At 43.7% G+C, this 25,175-nt stretch overlaps 1 long non-coding RNA gene across 1 annotated transcript; it reads left to right on the top strand.

Annotated features, from left to right (window-relative positions):
- The first annotated feature begins 407 nt into the window (after positions 1–407).
- Positions 408–25,017, top strand: LOC131486976 (uncharacterized). Its single transcript, XR_009249549.1, has 3 exons — positions 408–468; positions 20,267–21,245; positions 24,985–25,017. It is a non-coding gene; the product is annotated as an uncharacterized LOC131486976 (long non-coding RNA).
- Positions 25,018–25,175: the final 158 nt, after the last annotated feature.

Raw genomic sequence — 25,175 nt, 5'->3', positions numbered from 1 at the left:
TGGCAGGGCTATAAAAATATCTTTTAGTTACAGGTGTCAACGCCCGAGTGTCTGGCCCCTGCTTTATTACTGTCATTTACTATATGCTCTTGGTGTCTGCTCACAGCACAAGCTTTTTTTCCCCTGACACCAGAAACACAAGGCTTTCTCTCTCTGAATTCCCAGAGTCCCCTAGTCCTGAGTCCCATTTCCTCCTACGTTCTCTCCTAACCCAAGATTGTCTGGTCTTTTTGCTATGGAGAGAAAGGGAACTTTCTTTCCAGAAAGGCTTAAATAATTACATCTGTATTCATTGAACTATTAAGCCCTCTCTGATCTGAGGGCTGGGGTGGGGAATACAATTGTAAAAAACGGTGATGTTAAGAATATGGTTTTCTTTTTAATTCAATTCTGTTTTCCGTTCATAAGCCTCAAGAGTTACAAGATGTGAGACAGCTCCCTGAAGGAATTTGCAATCCAGTAAGAAGGGTGAGACAAACACGGGATTGTAGTACAAGTATGAAATAAATTGAGTGAAAATAAGGGATCCTTTGGAAATGAACAAGCCCCACCCAGCTGGGGAGAAGAGAAAGATCAGGAAGTCTTCCTGAAGTTGATGGCATTTGAGGTGAGGCCTGGGATTTCGTTTGAGGCAGGGAGCAGTAGCAGAAGGCTGGGTAAATGAGCGGGGCCCAGATGGGACAGGAGAAATTGTCTTAGCTCTAGAGCCTGAGCGATTTAAGGACACCTCCAAACCACAGATTTGGTTGGCCTGTTCCTTTGGTTGGCCTGTACCAATGGGTACAGATCAAGAAAACTTAGATGTTTGGGGCACCTGGGTGGCTCAGTCAGTTAAGCATCTCTTTTTTTTTTTTTTTTTTTTTAAATGTTTATTTATTTCTGAAGGAGAAAGAGCCAGAGCACGAGCAGGGCAGGGGCAGAGAGAGGGGGAGACACAGAATCTGAAGCAGGCTCCAGGCTCCGAGCTGTCAGCACAGAGCCTGATGCGGGGCTCGAACCCACAGACGGTGAGATCATGACCTGAGCCAAAGGCAATACTTGACCGACTGACTGAGCCATCCAGGTGCCCCATGCGTTTGACTCATGATCTCGGCTCGACTCATGATCTCGCGGTTCATGGGTTCCAGCCCCGTGTCAGACTCTGTGCTGATGGCACAGAGCCTGCTTGGGATTCTGTCTCTCCTTCTCTCTGCCCCTCCCCCACTTGTGCAAGCGCTCTCTCTCTCTCTCTCTCTCTCAAAATAAATAAACTTTAAAAAAGAAAAGAGAAAACTTAGATGTAATAAAAGACAAAGTATTGATACCAGGAAATTATTCCCTTTCCTGGACACAGAAGTCTGAAATTCTAGGTGGTCAGGTAAGAATATTGGGGAAAAGTAAGCTGCACTATGATTCTAAGAGATCTGTTCACTTCCAGAGAATAACCAGGAGTTACAGGAATTAGAACCCCATCTACCAGGGGAGAAAATTGGGAAGAGCTGAGCAGGGTAAGAATCCCCGTCAGGTGGGCAGCGTTTGGGGCCAACATTCTAATCCTGAAGAGATATGTGGGCGTGGTGTGGGCTAACAGAGCTGGGACTTCAGAACTGGGAGTGAGGTTCAAAGCCAGAGCCCCATTCTGGGGCCTGAAACAACATGAGGAATCCAAATAGCTATTCCTGGGGCGCCTGGGTGGCTCAGTCGGTTAAGCGTCCGACTTCGGCTCAGGTCACGATCTCGCGGTCCGCGAGTTCAAGCCCCGCGTCGGGCTCTGGGCTGATGGCTCAGAGCCTGGAGCCTGCTTCCGATTCTGTGTCTCCCTCTCTCTCTGCCCCTCCCCCATTCATGCTGTGTCTCTCTCTGTCTCAAAAATAAATAAACGTTAAAAAAATTTAAAAAAAAAACAAAACAAATAGCTATTCCTCAGAGACGTCAGCATCCAAACTCAGCCTGGTCACATTAGATACTCATCTCTGTGTAGTAATATGTCCCCGTGCCAAGCCTCTCCAGATGGTCAGGCTGCTCTACTGACATTTTTTCCTGCCCTGAGCGGGCACCATGGTTTGTGTCTCTGCAGGCAATACCTTGTGTCAGGGATGAGAAAAGCAGGGAAAGGGGGGATAAGGGAAACTTCTTCCTGTTCTGGCAATATCTGACCGGTTGCTCCAAGGGGCACCTGCTACGGAGCCGCAAAGCCCCGTAGGATACATTACTTCAGACATTACCAGCCTCATAAGAGGAAAGACATAAGAGGCAAGAAAAGAGAGAGAGAGAACAAGAGAGAGAGTTCAAGCCTGATCTATCAGGGGATGAATAGTGCAGCCAGGATGCTGAGTTTTGGCCCAATGTTTAGGGGGAGGATGGGAAGTCTGGGACTCCACCATGAATTGAAGCCCTCAAGGGAGAGCAAGGAGGATACAAGAGGTGGGGGCAAGTTCACTGACATAGTCCCAGATCAGATGCACCCTCTAGCTACTGTCAAAAGCAAAAGCAAAAGCAAATCTTCTCTGCAAGAAAGTGTCTCCAATCCCCAATTTAAGCTCTTAGATGTTCCACCTATTATGACAATGAGCTCACAAATACCACTAAACATAAAATACAAGCCACTGAAGAGTTGGCAGATCTAACATAAAATGAATTTAGAATCCTTTGGATTACAGATACAAGATCTGTCAGATATAGAATATAGAGCCGCTATGCAAATAGGATTATCTACATAGATGATCATGTCTTCTGTGAATAAAGACAGTTTTAGTTCTTCCTTTTCAATCTAGATGCTTCTAATTTTTTTTTTCTGGTGCTTCAAGAAACTTTTGATCACATTTAGTATAACTCCTCATTGTGCAGACACCTCTGAACTCTAGAGAGGTAATATTTCAAGTCTCTTTGTTTTTTAGCATCTAAAAGGCCTGAACTGAGATTCTAACAGAGCTGACAGAACCTATCAGATGTAGCACTTTTAAGGCTGGTGTGTCCGTTATTTACTGTTTTAATGATTGTATGTGAAAAACAATCCCAAAACCTAGGTAACAGATGACAGAAAACACTTAGGTCGCTCCTGAGTCTGCGGGGTTTGCTTACCTTATCTAGGCTGGGTTCACGCATGTGTCAACAGTTACAAGATGGCACGGTCACCCTACTTGTGTTGGCTGGGCACACTCTTGTGCATGGTGTTGACTGGCTAATGGCTGATCTAGGGCTCAGTTGGCCTGACTGGGGTGAATAAACCCTGTTCTACGTGACTCTTACCCTCTACCGGGTTAGCCAGGTCAAAATCTTCTCATGGTAACGACAGAAGGCAAGAGTGGTAAATGGAAATGCACATACGTTTTCCAAGCCTTTGAAAATTTTGCTGACACCTCATTGGTCAAAGCCATGACCAAACCCAGAGTCAGAGTGGGAGGACTCTGGAGTTAGACGACAAAGGACACGGATACAGGGAAGCATGAAGAATTGGAGCCATTAATCCAATCACCATTGGTTAGAGCCAAGGGATTAGTACAGATGATAGCAAGGAAATACCGTGTATCTTGGCTCTGAGGCAAATGCATTTGCATTTTGCCTTCTCTGGTGGAGTGATTAGTAAAGTTTACCAGCAGTTCTTTCCCAAATGGCTGTGCAAGATCTGAGGAGTTTGTAAGAGTAGAGTAGGTACTGTGTGGACAGTTAGACCTATCTAATTTTCAAGGAATCTTCAAAGGCAGAGGAGGCCAGGCGATACTGAGGGAGTCATTAAATAAATGGATTCCAGTGTCCAGAAGATCATTTATTAATTGGAATCGTTTTGGTTGCAAATGATAGAAATCCAAGTGAAAGTGGATTTTCTTTTAAACAGAAAAGAAACTTTGTAGCTTCCGTAAGTGAAAAATCTAGGAATCTAGCAGGTTTCAGACACAGCAGGATCCAAAGCCTCAAATAATGACATTGTGACTCAGTCTTTCTTTATCTCTGGGCTCTGATTATCTGTCCTTCTTCATTCTCAGGCAGGCTCTCTCCACGTAATGGCTGCCAGCAGCTCTAAGCTTACAGCCTCCATTGTAACAATGCCATGTGAAGAGAGCCTCATTTTCCTTTTAATTCCAATAAAGTTCTAAAATTGACCTCATTATTCTAACTTGTATTATCTCCCCAACCTTATATCTATTACTTAATCCGAGGGAATGGAAAAGGCATATTGGCCTGTCCTACCTTGGACTCATGCTTTAGAGAACTTTGCATCTCTCTCTCTCTCTCTCTCTCTCTCTCTCTCTCACACACACACACACACACACACACCATAGTTACTTAAGAACACTTGATCGCAGGGGAACAGTTCTCAACATCCATTCCTATGACTAACACCAGTCAGGCACAAGGAAATGTCCTTGCATCTCTTGACCTGTGTCCTCAACAGAAAAACCTCGTGAGAATGCTAACTTTTGTGGGTTATGCTGCCCCTGACATTGGAGATAGTTACTACTGTGGAGTACGCAGAGGATTTCAGTGGCGGAATTACTTAGGTAATAGAACAAGCACTTAGGCAATTCTGTGTTTTATTATGTTATTAATTGTCATGTCCTTCCTCTTAGCATGAATTCTGAAATATTTTTTCCCACTAGTGCTAATTATCCACTTTCTTATTTTGCGTCGTATTTCATTTTATGGTTCCATAGATACTCACAAATTAGCTTCACAATCACAAGCCTGTGGCTGAACAACATTTTATAATATGAAATGATTCAGACTACTCTTAATATTTATAAACACCTGGACATAGATATAAATGTAGCATGCATTCAGTATATTAAATCTTTACATAGGCAACTGGATGGTTACTAAACACTAGAGTTGTGGATATTTTTATTTTTTTAAAAAAATGCTAATAAGATTTATGCAAATTCCCTCCCCAGAAATTAAAATTTTAGCTTTGTTTAAATAGTTTTGACTTAAAATTAGAATTTCTTTAGTCTTTTAATTTTAAGATAATTTTGACTATTTTTTAAAAAGTTTTTTTGAGAGAGAGAGAGAACACAAGCAGGGGAGGAACAGAGAGAGGGAGAGAGAGGGAGAGAGAGAGAGAGAGAGAGAGAGAGAGAGAGAGAGAATATCCCAAGCAGGCTCAGCGCTGTCAGCACAGAGCCCGACACGGGGCTCCAACCCACAAATCATGAAATCATGACCTGAGCCGAAATCAAGAGTCACCCAATTGAGCCATCCAGGCATGTCTGATTTTGACTATTTTAGAAGAAAAACGTATTTGAAAAACATTTGAAAATAATTTTACTTATAAATTTATTTATAGTTTCTGGATATAAACTATAAATATAGTTTCTGGATATTTATAGTTTCTGGATATTTCAAGTTTTATACGTTTTTACTGAAATTATATTTTATCTTTAATTCCTTTGGAAAAGGGGTTGATAAGCTATTCAGACTACTGCCAACAGGCTGCCTACCTGTGTTTGTAAACAAAGTTTTATTGGCACACATCCACGTTCATTAATTTATATATTGTCTAGAGTTGCTTTCACATACAATAGTGGAGTACAGTTGTTGAGACAGAGACTACACATAAGGGTAAAATATTTATTATCTTGCCCTTTAAGAAAAAGTTTGCTGATGCCTGCTTTAGATTATTGTCAATGGAACACAAATTATATGAACACATTGATTATAATAACATAATGAGTGATTGTGCTAGGATGAAAACAAGACAAATAGATTTTGTAGAATAAACATGTAATAATTTAGGAAATACATAATTTACTGTGCATCTGGACATTGCCAGTCCTTCAACATCACGCCCAGAGGTGTTAAGTATAATTAAATTAAACGATATTTTTGCTGATTTTAGGTCCTATAAAAACCAGAGTTTTACACAAAATTTAAAATTTTTGCATTCTGAGAGTAAAATCATAGAGCATATTTTATGTACCAATCTGCTCAATTTAGACTTTATAATATTTAGGTATGTAGTATGGGGTGCCTCCACTTTTTAACTCTTGTTTCTGGGTCTGTGAAAATTAGAAACAGAAGTTTCTAGGGAGAAGTTATGGGTTCCCTAAAGGAGAAGCATGATGTTAGAAACAGAAGAGGAGAGAAAGATTGGACAGATTACCAACAACAGATGTCAATTAGAGCTGACAGTTTGCCAACAGGAGTAATTCTATCAAATGCTACTGTTCTCTGATTCCAGAACAGGAATTAATGGGGGCAAGGAGAAAAATAGTAGAATAATATTCAAAATATTAGATGTTTATGGGGTGCCTGGGTGGCTCAGTTGGTTGGGCGTCTGACTTCGGCTCAGGTCATGATCTCATGGCTTGTGGGTTCGAGCCCCGCGTTGGGCTCTGTGCTGACAGCTCAGAGCCTGGAGCTGCTTCGGATTCTGTGTCCCCCTCTCTCTCTGCCCCTCCCCCATGCTCGCTCGTTTTCTCTCTCTCAAAAATAAATAAATATTTTATAAAGCAGGGGGGTGGGGGGAGCACCTGGGTGGCTCAGTCGGTTAAGCATCCAACTTCAGCTCAGGTCATGATCTCACAGTCTGTGAGTTCGACCCCAGCGTCGGGCTCTGTGCTGACAGCTCGGAGCCTGGAGCTTGCTTCGGATTCTGTGTCTCCCTCTCTCTTTGCCCCTCCACCACTTGTGCTCTCTCTCAAAAATAAACAAACATTAAAAAATTTTTTTTAAATATTAGATACTTATTAAATAGTGTGTATTCATATTAGATTGGATAAAATGTTAGAAAATAGTAGAATAAGCAAGCTATCTCATGATGTTCCTGGTCAGCAAAATGTTTGATCAGAAGCTCTATGGCCATTATCAAGGATCCTGCGAAAGCATTCCTGCTTTAAAAAGGAGAGTGGGGGGCACCTGGGTGGCTCAGGCGGTTGAGTGCCCAACTCGATTTCAGCTCAGGTCATGATCCCAGGGTTGTGGGATCAAGCCCGGTGTTAGGCTCTGCACTGATTGTGGATCCTGCTTAAGATTCTCTCTCTCTCTCTCTCTCTCTCTCTCTCTCTCTCTCTCTCTGTCTCTTTCTCTCTTTCCCTCTGCTCCTCCCCCCCACCTCTCTAAAAATAAAAAATTTAAATTAAAAAAAATTGTTTAAAGGAGACTAGACTAGATTAGTTTCATCAACAAATGTTTATTGGGAGCTGTTTTGTCCCAGGCTGTGTCCTACGCCTCGGGGTTTAGACAATTGTATGATTCCAATAACTGGCTGAAAATGCTGGGAACAAACAGACTAGTTCCCACTGTTACAAATGTACACATTTGTCCTGTCTTAGCAGGACAGTCTAGTTCTGTTATTAAGAAAGCTCTGGATCTATTTTTACATCAGAGACACACAGACTCGGAAGCCATGACTGCAGGAGGTAATCTGGGAAGTTACCCGAGGACAGTCGATGGCCTTGACAGTTCAACTTCAAAAGGAAGAATTAAGCAATCTTAGTAACATAGATCCCCCAGATATAATTTTATTTCATCTAATCAGCCCACCAAAGGCAGAAGGTGAAATTCTAACAAATTAAATTAAAATGCAATATAAGCTGCTCTAAAAAGCAGAGTTCAAAACCAATTTTTCTCTGATTTCTTCTTTGAACCTGGAAGTTAAGAGGTCTGTGGAGGGGAAAGGATGCATCCTCTTTGATCAAAGTTATCAAATCAATTTATTCTGTTTCTAAAGGAATTAATGGCAAGAGAAGAGACAAAGGCGTTTTATCTCACAGTACAGGGAAGGAACGGGACTTCATGAAATCTCTGGAGCCAGACTTAGGCAAATGACAATGAACAGCACAGTCTGTAGGATTAGAATGCTCTGCTTCCCTCCTTTCCTGCCATTGCCTCCTGTCCATGAAATTGCACCTTTGCCTTCTACCGATCTCCAAAGCTGTAGAACACTTTAGTTAGCAGGATTTTTAACTAAAAAAACTAACTAACTAAAGATTTTTAGTTAGTTAACTAAACTAGTTAACTAAACTAGCTAACTAAAGATTTTTAAAGTCAGAAGGAGCCTTAGACATCATCTTGAAAACTTCTTCAGTGCCCAGGAAAGTTAAATAAATGGGCCCCAGACTTTTTGGTAACAGAAAAAAGTCTATAACCCAGATCTCTCAACTTTCATTTAAACATTCATGGGGTGCCTGGGTGGCTCAGTCGGTTGAGTAGTTAAGCGTCCGACTTCCACTCAGGTCATGATCTCGTGGTTCGTGGGTTCGAGCCCCACGTCGGGCTCCGTGCTGACGTCTCAGAGGCCGGAGCCTGCTTCAGAGTCTGTGTCTCCCTCTCTCTCTCTCTGCCCCTCCCCCACTCACATTCTGTCTCTCTCAAAGTTCAATAAACATTAAAAAAATTTTTAAACATTCTTTCAACGGTACCACTCAATATGGCACTATGGTACGATAAAGGGCTGCAGAGAAATATTCTTGGTAATCCATGCATAAAGTCCACTATGGACTCCACCGTCTCTCGGATATTGGCTTGGCGCCCGAACCATCCACAGAGTTCTTTTGGGAAATGCTGGCTGTGTGCTCTGACTCTGACACTTCTCGGTTGTTGATCAAGGGCCGATCCCTTACCCTTTCAGACCTCAATTTAATCATCCCTAACGCAGGGGGAGTCCCAAAAAGCCCCTCGTAGGATCGTGTAAGGATTTTATTGTTTAAGATAAAATATAGGAAGAGCTTCACAAACTGCAAAGAAGTCCACAAATAGCAGGTGTTATCCCCGCTGCTGCTGCCGCTGCTAAGAGACACAGCGTTTCTCCGAGACATTCCCTGGGTAAACTTTCCACATGCCGTAGTCTGTTGCTCTTTCTTCTCACTTGTTCAACATTTATGGGGTATCTGTTGCAGCCCCGGCGCCATTCTATGCCACGGAGCTCCAAAAATGAATGAGGAAAAATGCAGGCCATCCAGAACTCCACAGACTGGTAGCAGGTGTGTAAATAGTCAACGGGATATACGAAGTGCTGTGGGAGCACCGAGGGACTCCTTAGGCGGAGGGGGAACTTAGGCCGAGATCCTTGGGAAGGCTGCACAGTGCAGGTGCTGTCTGGATAGTTTTGAGTCAAAAGTGGAAGCTCTGCAGACAGGATAAGGAAGAGAAAAGAAGCGTGGAAATTGGTGGCTTTCCAGGCAGTTGCAATGGATTTGCATGTTTGCACAAAGAGCAGTAGCCTAGAAATGGCAGATATAGAAGATAGAACAACAACAATATCAGCAAGAGCTTTTTTTTTTTTTTTTTTTACACAATGACTTCGAAGCTCTACGTTTTTTTACCAACATGTATAACGGGCACAAGGACCCTTCAAGGTGGGCAGCATTTCCTAAAGTTTGTGGATAAGAAAACTAAGGCTCAGAGAGGTTAAGTAACTTGCCTAAGATCACATAGCTGGTAAACAGGGAAGCCAGGTTTTGAACTTACATCGCGACGCTTGTATTTAATGTACCACACTGCTTCTTATAAACTGGGGGACACCAAGACATGACTGGAAATGTAGGCAAGGGACAGAATTTGTAGAACATGGAATACCAAAGCCAGGGGGCTTGGATTTTATTCTATAAACTGTGGGGATCTCTGAAAGATTGCTAAACAGGTGTTTTTTTTTAAAAAGCTTGATGGCAGTGTATAAATGGATGGGACAATGAAAATAATAGAAACAGGAAGATCATTTTAAAAAGTGTTATAAAGATCTTGGCAAGAGAAAATAGACGGCTGAAACTATGTGTTTATCTGCTGACTCATCGTATGTGGGCGCAGAGCACCGTTTTGTGAAATAAGGACATTTTTACCTCGCGTGACGGAAAGTCCAGAAGTCGGGCAGGCCTCTGGTTCATCTGAAGCCCTAAGTCTCTGCCCCAGTCTATAGTTATCCTAAAGCGGCTTTCCCTGGGAGACCCAAAAGGACTGCCAGTGGCAGTTAGAGGTCTCCATGCTCCCTGTTCATATCCTACCAGAGAGAGGAATCTGTCCTCACAAACCTTCCATCTGACTGGGTCAACTTAGGTCACTGGAGTGGGTATTACCAGGGCACTGATGGGCTTAAGAGGAATCAGGATTCTCCTCAAGAGCGGGGCAGGAAGGATATGTTCCCCTGTGCCTTCTGTGGCAGAGGTAGCTACTTGAACCAAAGTATAGCTTTCTTAGGAAAGGGAAAGGGTGAGCTGATACCAAATGGACAACACGTAGCATCCACTAATGCCATCCAGCTTTGGGCACGGAGACGTGAAACAAATGGCTTTCCATACACAGCCATCCCCAAACCAATCTGCCTAAGCGTGTGCCCATGGTGAAGGCCTTAGACTAGCTCTTCTCCAACTCTCTTTCTCAAATACTCTCCTGCCACTTTATAAGAAAGCCACACTCCCACCGATTTCAAATATTCCCATAGTGCCTTGCCTCAGGAAAAATTTTCTGGGGGGCCCCAAAAGAAGAGTATTTAAAATATTGCGGTTGACAGGACGCCTAGGTGGCTCAGTTGGTTAAGCATCCGACTTCAGCTCAGGCCATGATCTCATGTTCCGTGAGTTCGAGCCCCGCGTCTGGCTCTGTGCTGACAGCTCGGAGCCTGGAGCCTGCTTCGGATTCTGTGTCTCCCTGTCTCTCTGCCCCTCCCCCGCTTGCACTCTGGCTCTGTCTCTCAAAAATAAATGAACATTAAAATACTGCAGTTGATTATAATGACAAGGTAATAAATACTTCTGCATGTCAGATGGTTTCCAGCTTTTTGAAACTCAAAGGAGACCTCATAGGGTTATCACCTGATAAATCACTAAATACACTTTTTCAATGATAGATGGCAGTGCTATTTTTGATACGTAAATTTTAAAAAGTAATATAGGGGTAGAATTGGTGCTGAACCCTGTTTTGTTCTAATAATATGTTATATTAAACCATAGGTACATGAACTGATTGGGGAAAACCATAAAAGTCTCATCTATCTCATTAAATGATAAATTTGCAATAAAATGTACTTTTTATGTTTAAAAGGTCAATAAATTTGACTATTAACAATTTTCATAATAACTCTTTTGAACACGTAGATACTTATGGCATCAAAATATACATTTTTTCAACTTCAATTTATATTTTTGTTTCACAGAAGTATTAAGGGCCAGCAACAGAAGATTTCCAAGCATTTAAATGGGGAAAGTTAAAGTGGAAATAATAAGGTCAAGGAGAAATATATAAAATTTTTAACCATTAATCAGGTGTTGGGGGTGGGGGAGGGGGAATTGGAGAAAGGTGGTGAAAAGGCACAGATTTCCAGTTACAAGATAAACAAGTACAAGTACAATGTGACTACAGCTGACACACCTGTAAGGATCTATAAGAAAGTTTTTGAAGGTAAATCCTTTACACAGAAATCTTTTGTTTAAGGTCACCCTGGGGTGATGGGTTCACTCTTTACCGGTGAATTTAAAACATAAGAGCAGGAATTAAATACGAAGGGAAAGGCAGGGTCACTCAAAAGGTGAACCACCTAGACCACCCAGGATAAAGTAAAAAGAGAGAGTAAATCCTGAGTCCTCATCACAAGGAGAAACATTTTTCTTCTTCTTTCTTTTTATCGTATCTATATGGAAAGATGGATGTTAGCTGCACCTGTCACATTAACCATTTCACCATATAGGTAAATCAAACCATCATGTTGCATGCCTTCAACTTTTACGGTGAAGTATGTCAATTATCTCTCAGTAAAACTGGAAAAAGTTCATGTATTTCCAAATGAATAATTCTGAGTATCAAACTGGTCATTCAGGTTCCATTGGGTAAGTTTTTTAAGTGCTATAGTAATTTTATGTTTAAATGTTAATACTTTAAATGTTAATACACTGTGTTACACACCGTACCTCTTGACATATATAAACTTATAACAAAACAATTCTGAATGTCCACTTAAAGATGTGAAGGAGGGTATATAGTCTTTCCAAATTATTTTAAAGATACAAATCAAAAATGCGAATCCTCACTTGTCTAAAGGAGACAACCAAATTGGGTCTTAGAGTAGCAGGCTTGCTACAGGGCTGGGCCCATCACTCATACAGTTCCATTCTAGTGGTGCTGGTTTTGAGGTTCCTATAAACACCCAAGTGAAGATATCTTTTAGGCAGTTCAAATTCAGCAGAGGAATCTGGGCTAGAGATATATTGTTCGGGGATCGTGTAGGGACAGAGACTGGTCAAATCAAAGGCAGATTTGCCAATATCAAGAGAAAGTATGACCATGGAGAAGAGCACCGGAATCATATTTGGGGAAATAACACTGGCAAAGGGAACAGAAGAGAGATCAGAGAAGAAGGAAGTGAGTAAGAAGAACAAAAACCAAGAGAAAAGTTTTTGAAAGGAAGTAATGGCCAATGATCCTAAAAGAGGTCCAGTAAGATGAAAGCTCTCATGTATCCATTGACAACAGTGATGTCAATTGCAGTGGAGCGGTAGGACAGAGGCCTGATGACACTGCCTGGCAGCGGGGGCAGGGTATTAAGCAAGACAAAGGTGAATTTGAGGCTCTGAATATGAGTGAAAGAAAGAAAGTCAGAAAAGGGAGCTAAGTGCTTTGCCTCCTGGCTGGGAGGTAATGACAACAGTGCAGCTCTCTGACAGGTGAACTTACTAAACAGGGTTAATTTGGTTTTAGAAATTTGGGGATCGAGAAGATCCAAGTTTAGGTGAGCAGTGAGAATTGGAGACCTGAAATCAAAAGAAGTCAGTGCTCCATCCGTGAACGTCGTTCATTGTATTTTGGCTCCAGTATATGAGGTGCGTATTCGGGTACAAAGATACAAGAGATAAATAAGATGGTCTTTGCTTCCGGGAACCATCTACACAGACGTGTTGGTCAAAGATGGACATAACGAGTGGGGTCTGAGAGATGGATAAAGAACCAGATCACGGCAGAGCCGGGGAGTTCTGGCCTCACAACGCACTAGAGAAGGGGAGCCGTCGGAGAAGTAGTAAGAAAATCAGAACAGCAAAGCCACCCCAAAAGCCAAACAAACATGAGATTTCAAGAAGTTGGTGGAATAGGACGCTGCAGAGAGCAATAGAATTGAGAACAAAGGAAAAACTCACTGGGTTTAGTAATTAGAAAGTAATTGACAACCTTTGAGAATGAAATTATCAGTCCAGCTACGGAGGATGCAGAAACCAGTAGATGGTGAAAAAAAAGGGAGGGGATATTGGTGTACTCACTCAGAGAAGCTTCTTCATGACTTTTCTATCCCAAAGACTCCTTTTGCTGCACTTGTGTTATGGTCGGTGTATGAATGGCAATGTGAAGATATTGCACATTTGGTAAGTTAAGCTCCCAAGACTTTAACGTCTTGGAAAATGAGAGGTGCTTTGCCAAGTCACAGTCATATTACAGTTATGGACTCAGTAATAAGTGTGAATTTCCCCATAATAATAGTACTTCTCTCACCACCTGAAGCAAAAAGGATAGTTTCTAGGGCCCAGATACACTTTCTAATCATTAGTTAAGCAAGTCTCCTTTCTTGTGTGCACTCTGCTAAATGATCGGATTAAGCTTTTCTCTTCCCCCTAGAGAGCTAATCAAATGTGTGGTAAAACCACTTAGAATCACGTCGTAAATTTCTTTTCTTCCTTACTTCTCCCTCCTTGGCTCTAAAAATTTGGTACCCATCCAGAACAAAACAAAACAAAAAGAATTGAAAAAAAACAAAACAAAACCCTACCACATTTCCCTAGCAAGAACAAGTGTTCTATTTTCCTCTATGAAGTCATTAGGCCTACTCTCAGAGCCTCTACGACCTGGGGTAAGCCCGGTACCCTGTATTTTCGTAGCAGGTAGTAGGAAGACGTAGAGTCTGCCTTCCAGATGCTCACAGTTTGAGGGTTGGTTGGGGCCTCAGGATAAGGGCATGTTTCTCATAAAATGGTAATGATCAGAACCCAGTGTGGTTCTTCCTACTATAGATATTGAGAACTTGAACTTGAGTTGAGGAGGGTAGACTCTCATGTTTGAAGGACTTCAAATTATAGCTCTACCTCCCCGATACTTGTATACATGCCTCCCCACCAACATTTCCGCTAAGTGAAATGTCAGCTAGTGAATTCGCTAGCTCGTGAGGACAGCTCTGACTCTTAGGAAGTTCTTCCTTATAAGGAGTCCAAATGTATCTCTTGTATTAACATTGGTCCTAGTTCTACCAAGTCTGGCCACTCGGAGCAAATGTGGTCCCTCTAAACCCTTACACATATTTGGAGGCAGTTTCAGTCCTCAAGCCCTTGAGTCTCCCCCTTTCCTTCAGCTTCTACTCATAAGTTTGGCTCTAAGCCCTCCACTGCCCTAGCTACTCTGTCTGAATGTACTGTGTGTTTTGTCCTTCTAAACTATCCTCCTGATACAGAACACAATTCTGATTCCTGGGCTGCCCTCGGAAGGACATGGAGGAGGCTGCCATCTTTTCCCATATTTGAGGTTCAACAAGTCTGTGCCACTCCAGAGAACATGCATTTCACTGACACGTGACATGACGTGCTCCACACCACTCCTGCCCCACCAGCCTTCAATGTTTTCTTCTTTGTTATGGAGAACATCTGTTTCTCTGCTTGATTTTAAAGGCTTTTTCTCATCTTTTCCTACTGGAATCAGTTGACTTTATTTTACATTCCACTCTAACAGACACCCATCCCTTGGGTCAGTCTAATTCTATTAATGTATGTCAAACATATCATGCCTGTTCACCTCCAACTCCGTGCGTGTTCTCATGTTGGTCCCCATCTGAAAAGCTCTTCCCTTTGCCCATTTACACTCCCTTTGTCTTTTAAAACCCAACTCAAATACTACCTCCCCAGTGCGGCCCTCCTGTGCTATTCTGGCCTGAATTATCTCCTACTTTTCTGAATGTTTTTATCCCTCAGAAGGTGATACAGCAGGACCCACCTTACACCTCATGAGGACAAAACATTTTGGTCATTTGCTATCAATGATATGCATAAATATTACACTCAGAGTAAAATATGAACCGTGTTTAAAAATTCACTTTTTTTCACTGGTTGTGATGGACTGAATGTTTGTGTCCCGCCAAATTCACATGTTGAAATCCTAACCCCTAGTATGTTGGTATTAGGAGGTGGGGCCTTTCGGGAGGGAATTAGGTCATGAGGGTGGAGTCCTCACAAATGGGATTAGTGCCTTCTAAAAGCAACTCCGGACAGCTCTTTCACCCTCTTTCCACCATATGAAGAATGCAATGAGAAAGGAGTCTGCAGCTCAGTTCTGACTCAAACCCAACTGGGTTAGACTTAGACTTTTAGCTTCCAGAACTATGAGAAGTAAATGTTTGTTGTTTAAGCCACCTAGTCTGCAGAACTTTGTTATAAGAGCCTGAACAGACTAAAACACTGGCATATTGCCAGGGCCTGCAGCAGTGTCTGGCACATAGTAGGTACTCAATAACTACTTGTTGAATGAATGAATGAATGAACGAATGAATACATGAATGAATGAATGAATGAATGAATACGTGAATGAATGAGTGTGTGAATGAATGAATACATGAATGAATGAATATATGAATACATGAAAAGTGCTTAAATGCTTGCTAATTGATTGATTGCCCTGGATTGGCCAGATGATTAGCCAGAGAGACTAAATGGCGGAGAAGGACAGGAACATCAGGCTTAAAAATCAAACAGTACTCCCCCTCCTTGGTCTGATCCAGACTTGCAGAAGGAGAGGAAAGAGGTGGAGGAAGAGGTGGGCTGTCAGCAGAGAAAGTCACCAAGTTCTCAGGAAAATAAGATTATGTAGGGAGTTCTGACTCATCCCGGGAAATCATCAGGAATGTTTCAACACTCCCTAAAAACTGCGGCCCCCGGATAAAGCTTTGAGGCAATTTTGGCTCCTCTCTTGTCTTTCCCCATTGATACGAGGGAGCTCTTGTTGCGGACTGATGGGGCTGTGGTATTTGGTGCTCAGTATGACAGGGTTTGCCCTGTAGTATCAGTCACCTTCAGCCTCACATATCTTCTGAGCCCAGGAAACTATTGGAGGCGGGAGTGATGGAGGCAGGAAAAAAAAAAAAAAAAAAAAAAAGGATTCAAGGGCTGATGTAAACTCTGTTGTACAACCCGAATTTTTGTCTTCACCCACCTCATCTGCCTCCCAGATACCTGGGTCTTCACATGTAATATACTTTATGTGTAAGGCATAATAATAATAATAATAATGACTTAGAACAAGAGCAACCATTATTTGGCTCCCGATTCTGCAATTTGAGCAAGTCTCAGCAGGGACACCTTGTCTCTACCCCCCACGGTGTTGCCTGGGGCAGCTTGTCCGGGACCAGAGACTGGAATGGATTGCAGCTGGCTGCACCTCTCTCAAGTGGACCGGTTGGACTTCTTTCCAGCCAAGAGGGCTTCAAAGAGCAAGCTGAAGCTTCACAACCTCCTAAGGCTTAGACCCAGAAGGCACACAACGTCACTTCCGCCACCACCTATTATCGATCAAAGCGACTCATCAGACCGGTGTAGAGGTCAGGAGAGGGGAAAAACCCTACCTCCTGGTGGGAGCGGTGTCAAAGTCACATTCCAAAGGACATGTAGGATGGGAGCGATTTTTCCGATCATCTTTGGAAACAGTCTACCATAGTTTATCGCCATCTGTCTCTCTACTAGATTACCTCCCTAAGGTCAAATCCCTGTTTGTACTCATTTTATGGCTCTCACAGTGCCTAACCATCGTAGCTAAGGCATAGGAGGTGCCCAGACAGATCGAAAACCTACCAAACACGTAGAGGAGCTGGTAGCTTTTCCACTCACAAGCTGACTCAGGCTGTTTCCTCCACTCAACGGTAAGAACATGGGCTTTGGAATTAAGCACACCTAGGCTGGCATCCTGGTTCTACTACATACGAGTTGAGTGAGCATAAACAAGAAGCCTGAATTTTCAATAAATGTTTCTACATTGTCAGCAGCTTCCTTATTTTGAAATGGGGATGGAAGTTTGTATCTCACCACTGTGAAGATTAAAGAAAATAGCGTGTGCAAAGAGATAGCAGAGTGCCAGGACTATAGTAAATGCTCAAAATATGATAACTACATTTAAAAAAATTTTTTTAATGCTTTTTAAATTTATTTTTGAGAGAGAGAGCATGAAGAGGAGAGGGAGACACAGAATCCGAAGCAGACTCCAGGCTCTGAGCTGTGAGCACAGAGCCCAACGCAGAGGATGGACTCACAAATTGTGAGATCATGACCTGAGCCGAAGTCGGACGCTCAACCAACTGAGCCACCTGGGTGCCCCTGATAATTACATTTTAATCTTCCTCCTCTGTCTCCCTCTCCCCAAGACTCTCCATGAGTCCAGGCATGATGACTCCCTCAAAATCATCTCTTCCTTGGAGCACTCGCTGGTCTTCCAAATGGAAATGAATTCTGCATCCCCTGGATCAGAATTTGACTTTGGTTTCTTCCCTCGCATTTTGAAAACTATAGATCATTCAGCGTTGAGCTGCTAGGAAAGGAAATCATCTGGTCGCATACACTTTAGTTATAGATATGGAGAAATTCAGGCCAGATGGATAAACTTGACCGAGGACTCATAGCTAGAATTGGACCCCAAGACTTCCTCATTCTGCAATGATACCAAGTTTTGTACCCCGTGAACACATAGCCAGAAAGGCCATGCTATCAAATTCTCAGAAGGAACCGGAAATCGGAGGACGCCAACCGCAGAGTGGGTAGGCTTAAGCTCACAGATAGAATGAGGCCGGTGTATGTGTTTTGTGTGGCTCACAGGCATTTGCCACACACACACACACACACACACACACACACAAAATTGAAGAAGTTGCCAACATTTAAAAAAAAAACGTTTGGGGCGCCTGGGTGGCTCAGTCGGTTAAGCGTCCGACTTCAGCCAGGTCACGATCTCGCGGTCCGTGAGTTCGAGCCCCGCGTCGGGCTCTGGGCTGATGGCTCAGAGCCTGGAGCCTGTCTCGGATTCTGTGTCTCCCTCTCTCTCTGCCCCTCCCCCGTTCATGCTCTATCTCTCTCTGTCTCAAAAATAAATAAACGTTAAAAAAAAATTTTTAAAAAAATAAAAATTAAAAAAAACCGTTCATATCAAAATCCAGATTATCAGCTTCATTTGAAAACAACTGGACCCTCTGGCCACACTGAGCCTGCCTGCGAGCGAGACGACCGTCTGCTGGAGCCATATGGCGGCTGCCCTGTGAAATGTGGCCGTGGTCTCCCATGTGTCCGGGTTCAGGAAAGTTCAGCCTGCTTTCCTCACTTGGGTTAGCTGCCTAGCCAACGGAGGCAAGTGAGTGCGTGGCTCCTGCCTTAGATGAAGGCGTTGGAAAATCACACAAACATCTTTTGTATGGCAATTGTGTTTCCGTATGTTCCATCTCCCTGCAAATTATAAGCTCCCTATGGGCACTTACCGTGTCTTAGGAAACTTTGATAGAAGTAATAATACTTGTTTAGCACTCACTGCATACCTCCCAAATAGCATTTAGGTACACGATCACATACAGTACTCAGTAACTTAGTGATGTGAGTCTTACTGAATTTGTTTACCTTCTAGATTTTTCTATCAGCTGAGGAAACAGAATCAGAGAGGTTGATCCCAAAGATCAGCCAGCCATGAAATGTGGAGCTGGGTGTGGAGGACATCTGGTGTTAATTTTCCTTCGGGGAACCGTCCCTTTCCCTCCCAGTCCTGTGGTTTGGGTGAGGCCGATCCCATAGGAATTGGACTCAGGCCTGTCCAATAAGGGTTCTGATTACCCCTAATCTTAGTGATTGGCTTGTGTGACAATGTCACCCAAGCTGGGCCAATCAGAACGAATCAGAAAAGTCCTCAAACTTTTTCTGAAACTCTTTCTTCTTGCATTAAGTTGATCACTTTCAGATTAGACCAGCCTCCCCTTTCTTCAGACTTCCACGGGCAAGTGACGAGTGTCCTAGGAGGAGCTCCCCAGCTCTGCAAAAGGTCATCCCACCCTTAGACTCCAAAACACCACTGACAGGAGGAAAATAGGCTGTAAACTCTGCTTGCTCCTAAAAAAATACTCTCACCTCCCTGCCAATCCTCACTGGCCTACCACCACAATGTGCCCCGAGATCACCAAGGCTCACTCAGTATATGCATTATCTGTTTATGTCAGTCTCCACAAAAGCGCAGGGCGCCCAGATCATCCCACATTCCCAGGAGGCTGATCCTCATACTTCTTTATGTACAACGAGGCATGCATAACACCCTCATAGTCCTTATCCTCTTTTCCTGCTATTTTGTTTTCCATAGAATTTGCATTCTGAACATACACAGTTACTTATTTCTTGGTTTTTCCCCGACTTTATTGAGCCATAATTGACATGCAATGTTGTGTAAGCTGAAGGTGTACAAAGCGTTTATTTGAGCCTCTACTACTGGCTCAGTCAGTAGAGCATGTGACTCTTGACCTCGGGGTTGTGAGTTTGAGCCCCATGTTGGGTGTAGAGATTACTTAAAAATTAAAAAAAAATCTTTAGGGGTGCCTGAGTGGCTCAGTCGTTTAGGCATCCGACTTCTGATCTTGACACAGGTCATGATCTCATGATCGAGCCCCACATCTGGCTCACTGCTGTCAGCCTGTCAGCACAGAGACTGCTTTGGATCCTTTGTCCCTCTCTCTCTCTCTCTCTCTGCCCCTCCCTGCTCACGCTGTCTCAAAAAATAAATAAAACATTTTTAAAAATCTTCGAAATTTAGGGAAAAACGTGTTGATTTGATACACTTATATATTGCAAAATGATTACCAGCAAGGCGTTAGCTGATACCACATCATGTCACATAATTACCATGTTGTGATGAGAACATTTAAGATTTCCTTTTTTTATGTCTGTCTGTCTCTCCCTACTAGAATGCAAGCCTCGTGAGGAAAGGGACCTTTCCTGTCCCCGCTTAGAACAGGGTCTGGGACAAAGGAGGAGTTCAGGGAGTATTGAATTAATGAAGGAACGCTACCCATCGTACCTTATAGGGATAAGCCCACCTGAGAAAGAAAACAATAAAGAAAGCAGACGCAGGGGGAGGAAAGAAAAATATTCCTGCTATATATATATTTTAAAAACCTGCATTTTAGTTTGCGAGGGTCCTGTCAGATTAGGACTCCTCTCTCCTCATCTCATGTAACCTTAATTGCCTCCTAAAAGCCTTATTTCCAAATACAGTTATACTTGGTATTAGGGCTTCACCGTATGAATTTTGGGGAGGACACCTTAACCCTGGATGTGCCTTAAGCCTTTCAGTTACATGAAGCAATAAATTCTTCTGTTTATTTCAGCCAGGTTGAGTTTGGTTTCTGAAGATACATTTGGAAGAAGCCTAACCACTCCACAACAACAACCAAAAAAACAAGCAGCCCGGTTAAGAAATGGGCAAAGGACTAGAACAGACATCGTTCCAAAAAGATATACAAATGGCCAATAAGCACAGGAGAAGATGCTTAACATCACTGGTCGCTAGGGAAAGGCAAGCCAGAGCTACAGTGAGATATTTCTTCACACCCACGAGGATGGCTCTGATCAAAACACAAACAAACGGAAGACAGGTTATTTGGGGAATAATGATGTAATGTTGATGAGACCGTGGAGAAATTGGAACATTTGTGCCTTGCTGGTAGGAATATAAAATGGTGCAGCTGCTGTGGAAAAGGGTATGATGAGTCCTCAAAAAAAGAAAAACAATTACCATGTGATCCCATAGTTCTGTTTCTGGATATGCAGCCAAAAGAAATGAAAGCAGGGCCCCTAGTAGATATGTGCACACCCATGTTCATAGCAGCATTATTCACAACAGCCAAAATGTGGGATGTGCTCAAAACAAATCAGGTAAATAAGTGAAGTGATACATAAGTGAATGAACGCGCTATGATTTATTTTTAATTCACATGACATCACAACGACATGACATCATCATCTCCTGGCAAAAAGCAAACATTCCAGTCGGTGGTCCTTAACAGGCTGGCAAGTATCATGAAAGTTCAACACAACCTCTTACTTCGGGAAGCCAGGGGGTCCCTACGCGTTCACACTTGCCCATTCAGCCCAGGAGAGTTTGTTTTCCCTGTGAGTGTGTGCTTCAAGTGTGACCTTTGAGGAGAAACACTGGGAAGGTAGAGGTGCTTTTCTTTGCACCATCGACTGTTGCTTGCATGCCCAGGCACTACCCCAGAGCCTCATGGCGGACATGGCAGTTGGGCAAAAGTAGACGTGACTTTGAGACCAGCCGTGAGCTTTCATTCACTCCTTCACCAAGCCCTGGTGAGTTTTACATCCTGGATGGCTTCAACCTTCTCCACCCTCATTGCCACCACCCTGAGTGAAGCTATCGTCCCCTGTCCTCTGACTACTTGCAGAAGCCTCCTAACTGGGGAGTCTCATTTCCGGCTTGTCGGCTTGTAGCCTCCCCGCCCCCCCCCCCCCACATCCGGGTCCATTCCCTGCAGAACAGCTGAACTGTTTTCCAGACCATCGATCTGATTACATTCCACCCTGATTTCAACCTTGAATGACTTCCTACTGGGGAAGGATAAAAGATAAGCCTCCTAACTTGTCCTACTTGGCCCTCCTATATTCTGGCACCTGTGTAAACGTCCAGGTCTCAGTGGAACCACGTCCTACATCTTCCTTGGCCTCCAGCCAGATGCTGTGGGTCTTCTGTTCCTGAAACGCATAAATATTCCCACCACAAAATCTTTGTGCACCCTGGCACTCCTCCCCACCCCCACGCCCCCTTCCTGCTCAATTCTTCTATCTCCTTCAGCTCTTTTTTTTTTTTTTAATTTTTTTTTCAACGTTTTTTATTTATTTTTGGGACAGAGAGAGACAGAGCATGAACGGGGGAGGGGCAGAGAGAGAGGGAGACACAGAATCGGAAACAGGCTCCAGGCTCTGAGCTGTCAGCACAGAGCCCGACGCGGGGCTCGAACTCACGGACCGCGAGATCATGACCTGAGCCGAAGTCGGACGCTTAACCGACCGAGCCACCCAGGCGCCCCTCTCCTTCAGCTCTTGATACAAGCATCTCTTCTTCCATAAAATCTTCCCTGATCTCTCACATTCCAGCCAGGCTAGGTCAGTAATGAGCTTGCACGGTTCAGTGTTCTTTTCCTTCAGGGTACTAACCTCCGCTGCTAATTACACACGCCTTCAAAGCACTGTTTGATCAACTGTCTCTCCTGCACTGTGCAGTTTCTAAGCTCCTTAAAAACAAAGGCAATGTTTGCTTTCGCCCATGATTGGATCACTGTCATCTAGCACAAGGCCTGGCATATAATAGTTGCTCAATAAATATGTGGGGAGGTGGGAAGAAGGGAAGGAGGGAAAGAAAGAAAACGACAGGATCCTCATCTGGAATTTTAGGGAACCATTTGGCAGCATGTGCACACAACACCAATGCCAGTTAGACGTAACAGCAGGAGCCGAGCAGACAGAGTTCCAAGTTTCATCTTGATTTTGTTGGCTTGGTCAAATTGCCAAAAGTCTCATTTTTCGTTTTCTTCCATTTATTTCAACAGACAGAGGTAAAACCCCTACTAAGTGCAAGGCATGTGTTACTAGAAAAATGTTTCTTGGGGCATCTGACTGGCTCAGTCGGTAGAGCGTGCGACTCTCGATCTCAGGGTCATGGGCTCAAGTCCCACAGGGGACCTAGAGCTTACTAAAAAAAAAATGCTCCTCAACTGGAAGGGGTGCCTTCCATAGAGGAATGTAGCAGAATTTTAAGAGGAAGTCTTACTCAAAGTACAAAGAAACCCACAGCCAATGTGATGGGTGCATGTTGGGCGTGTGAGTGAGCGAGCGGGCAAAAAAGTGATAGAGATGTGAATCAGACAGTTCAGGACATCAAAAACTTACTCTCAAGTGTGGGAAAGACCTGGAGCTCAAATGATGTACTACACAGATGTTTTCTAGAATAGAGACGAAAGGTGCATGCAGAGCTCAGAGAAGGAGTGATTAATTTCAACCTGGGGAAGAGGGCAAGAGGGTTTGTTGGGAACTTTGGAACTCTGCCTGGAAGGGTAGGTAGCACCTCCCGGAGAGCCCTTAGGGACGGCCGCATGGACCTCTTTCCAAGAAAGATGGTGAGGGCTAACTACTTAATGTTTGGGAGGCCCTCCGAAGCCTTTCACCAGAGGATCTGTGGGTATCAGGTCCAGTTACCCCTTGAACAAACATGAATTTGAACTGTGCGGGTCCACTTACACGCAGACTCTACACTTCCGTACTAAATGTGTTTTCTCTACCTTCTATGTTCTTAATAACATTTTCTTGTCCCTAGCTTCCTCGGCTGTAAGAATACAGTATATAATACACACACCATACAAAATATGTGTTAGTTGACTGTTCATGTTATCAGTAAGACTTCTCTGGTCAACAGCAGGCTAAGAGTAGTTACATTTTGCGGGAGTCAAAGATTTTACGTGGATTTTTGACTGTGGGAGGGGTCAGCACTCCTAACTGCCCATGCTGTTCAAGAGTCAACTTCGCTACCTTGTGACAGAGGATAATTCTAATATATTCAGCTACACAGCGGCTGTGCTCGGCTGATGACGTTATTCCTGTGAAGTGAATGTATATAAGCTTTTTCCTTCAATACAGAAAAAGGTCTTGATTTACCAGCATAATCAGTTTGTGAGAGAAAAATCTTGCAGCTGCCAATAGGGGATTAGCTTGGACGGGGTTGACTCATGTCTAAACCAACCGGTGAGTTCTGCCCTATTTCTGTTCTCACGGAGCCGGCCAAACGTCTGGTGCTCTCTGTGACTTTATCAATTCAGTTTGACCCCTCGAGAAACACACAAACAAGGGCAAGTCTTTCTAGAACAAGATAAGGGGAAAGAGAAAACAGTGGTGGTGTTAGACAAAACCGTGACGTCACCACACGTGCCCGCGGAACGCCCCGTCACTCTGGCTCAAGAAGAGCACAAGACTCAACGGTTGGCTCTTTCTGGGTTCTGGAAGCCATGCTAAATGCTTTGTGTGTATTGTGTCATTGGCTCCTCACCACCACCTGAGACAGACAGTCACTGCCATCCCCATTTTATAGGGGACAGGGCTGAAGCCCAGAGGGGCTGCGTAACTTGTCCGAGGTCACGCAATGGTGGGATTTGAACTCATGACCACCATACTCGACGGCCTCTCATCCACACAGTTGAAAGCAAGGACATTAGAGTCAGGAAAACTGGCTATCACAACACTTTTTTCACTTTCTAGCTGTGTGATCTTGGGCCTATTATCTAACTTTTCAGGGGCCTTTGCATTGGAATAAGCCCCAAAACCTTCAACTTGGGAAATGACTTTCATTTTGGAGGAATGTGCCATCTCAACCTGCTGGTTGACTGACTGCCCTATGTCCCCAGCCCGCTCCCCCAGCTGAGCTGCTGACTTCATCTCCTGCATGCTTGACCAGTTCTGAGTAAGGATGTGCTGAAGTAGGCTGAGCTGTACCAAAAGGAGGCCAAGTCTTGGAATACTCGGGCCTTCCTTCGGTCTAATCCAGTTTCCAGAGCTCTAACAGGGGCCCCTGAGCACCTGTGTGGCTGTTCCACTCTTCCCCTCGTGTGGTTCCTCAGTCCTACTAATGGAGCACCCGACCTTGCCTTCTTTATCCAGATTCCCCCATGCACTTGGATTTGTACGACTAGGCTCGTGCTCTGACACCGTCCAGGTTCTGGTTCTAGATACCTATCTAACGCCCAGTCCCGGTATATGGATTGGGCCCTGCCTTGCACTTACCGGTCCCGTTTCCCAGCTCAAAAGAGGAGCGCTGCTCCTTAGGTGACTCTAGGAGCTGGGCCTCTGCCACCTTGAACAGGCCTCTTCATTAGATGCTTATCTGACCACTTGGCACACCTGTGCTCTCAAAACTGCTCCATCCACAGGCAGGGAAACCTAGTCATTCTTTTTTTCTTTCCGCCCTCCCTTCCTTCCCCCCTCCCTCCCTCCCTTCCTTCCTCTTTCTTTCTGGTATCTTAATTTCTTATTTTTTTCTTTCTAGACAAATTCACATCACATAGAATTCACCATTTTATTTATTTATTTTTTTAATTTTTTTTTCAACGTTTTTTATTTTTATTTTTGGGACAGAGAGAGACAGAGCATGAACGGGGGAGGGGCAGAGAGAGAGGGAGACACAGAATCGGAAACAGGCTCCAGGCTCCGAGCCATCAGCCCAGAGCCTGACGCGGG

The sequence above is a fragment of the Neofelis nebulosa genome, chromosome 10 (assembly GCF_028018385.1).
Source record: "Neofelis nebulosa isolate mNeoNeb1 chromosome 10, mNeoNeb1.pri, whole genome shotgun sequence".
NCBI classification, from domain to species: domain Eukaryota; kingdom Metazoa; phylum Chordata; class Mammalia; order Carnivora; family Felidae; genus Neofelis; species Neofelis nebulosa.
The sequence above is the reverse complement of the archived record's forward strand: the minus strand, read 5'-3'. Positions and strand labels throughout refer to the sequence as shown.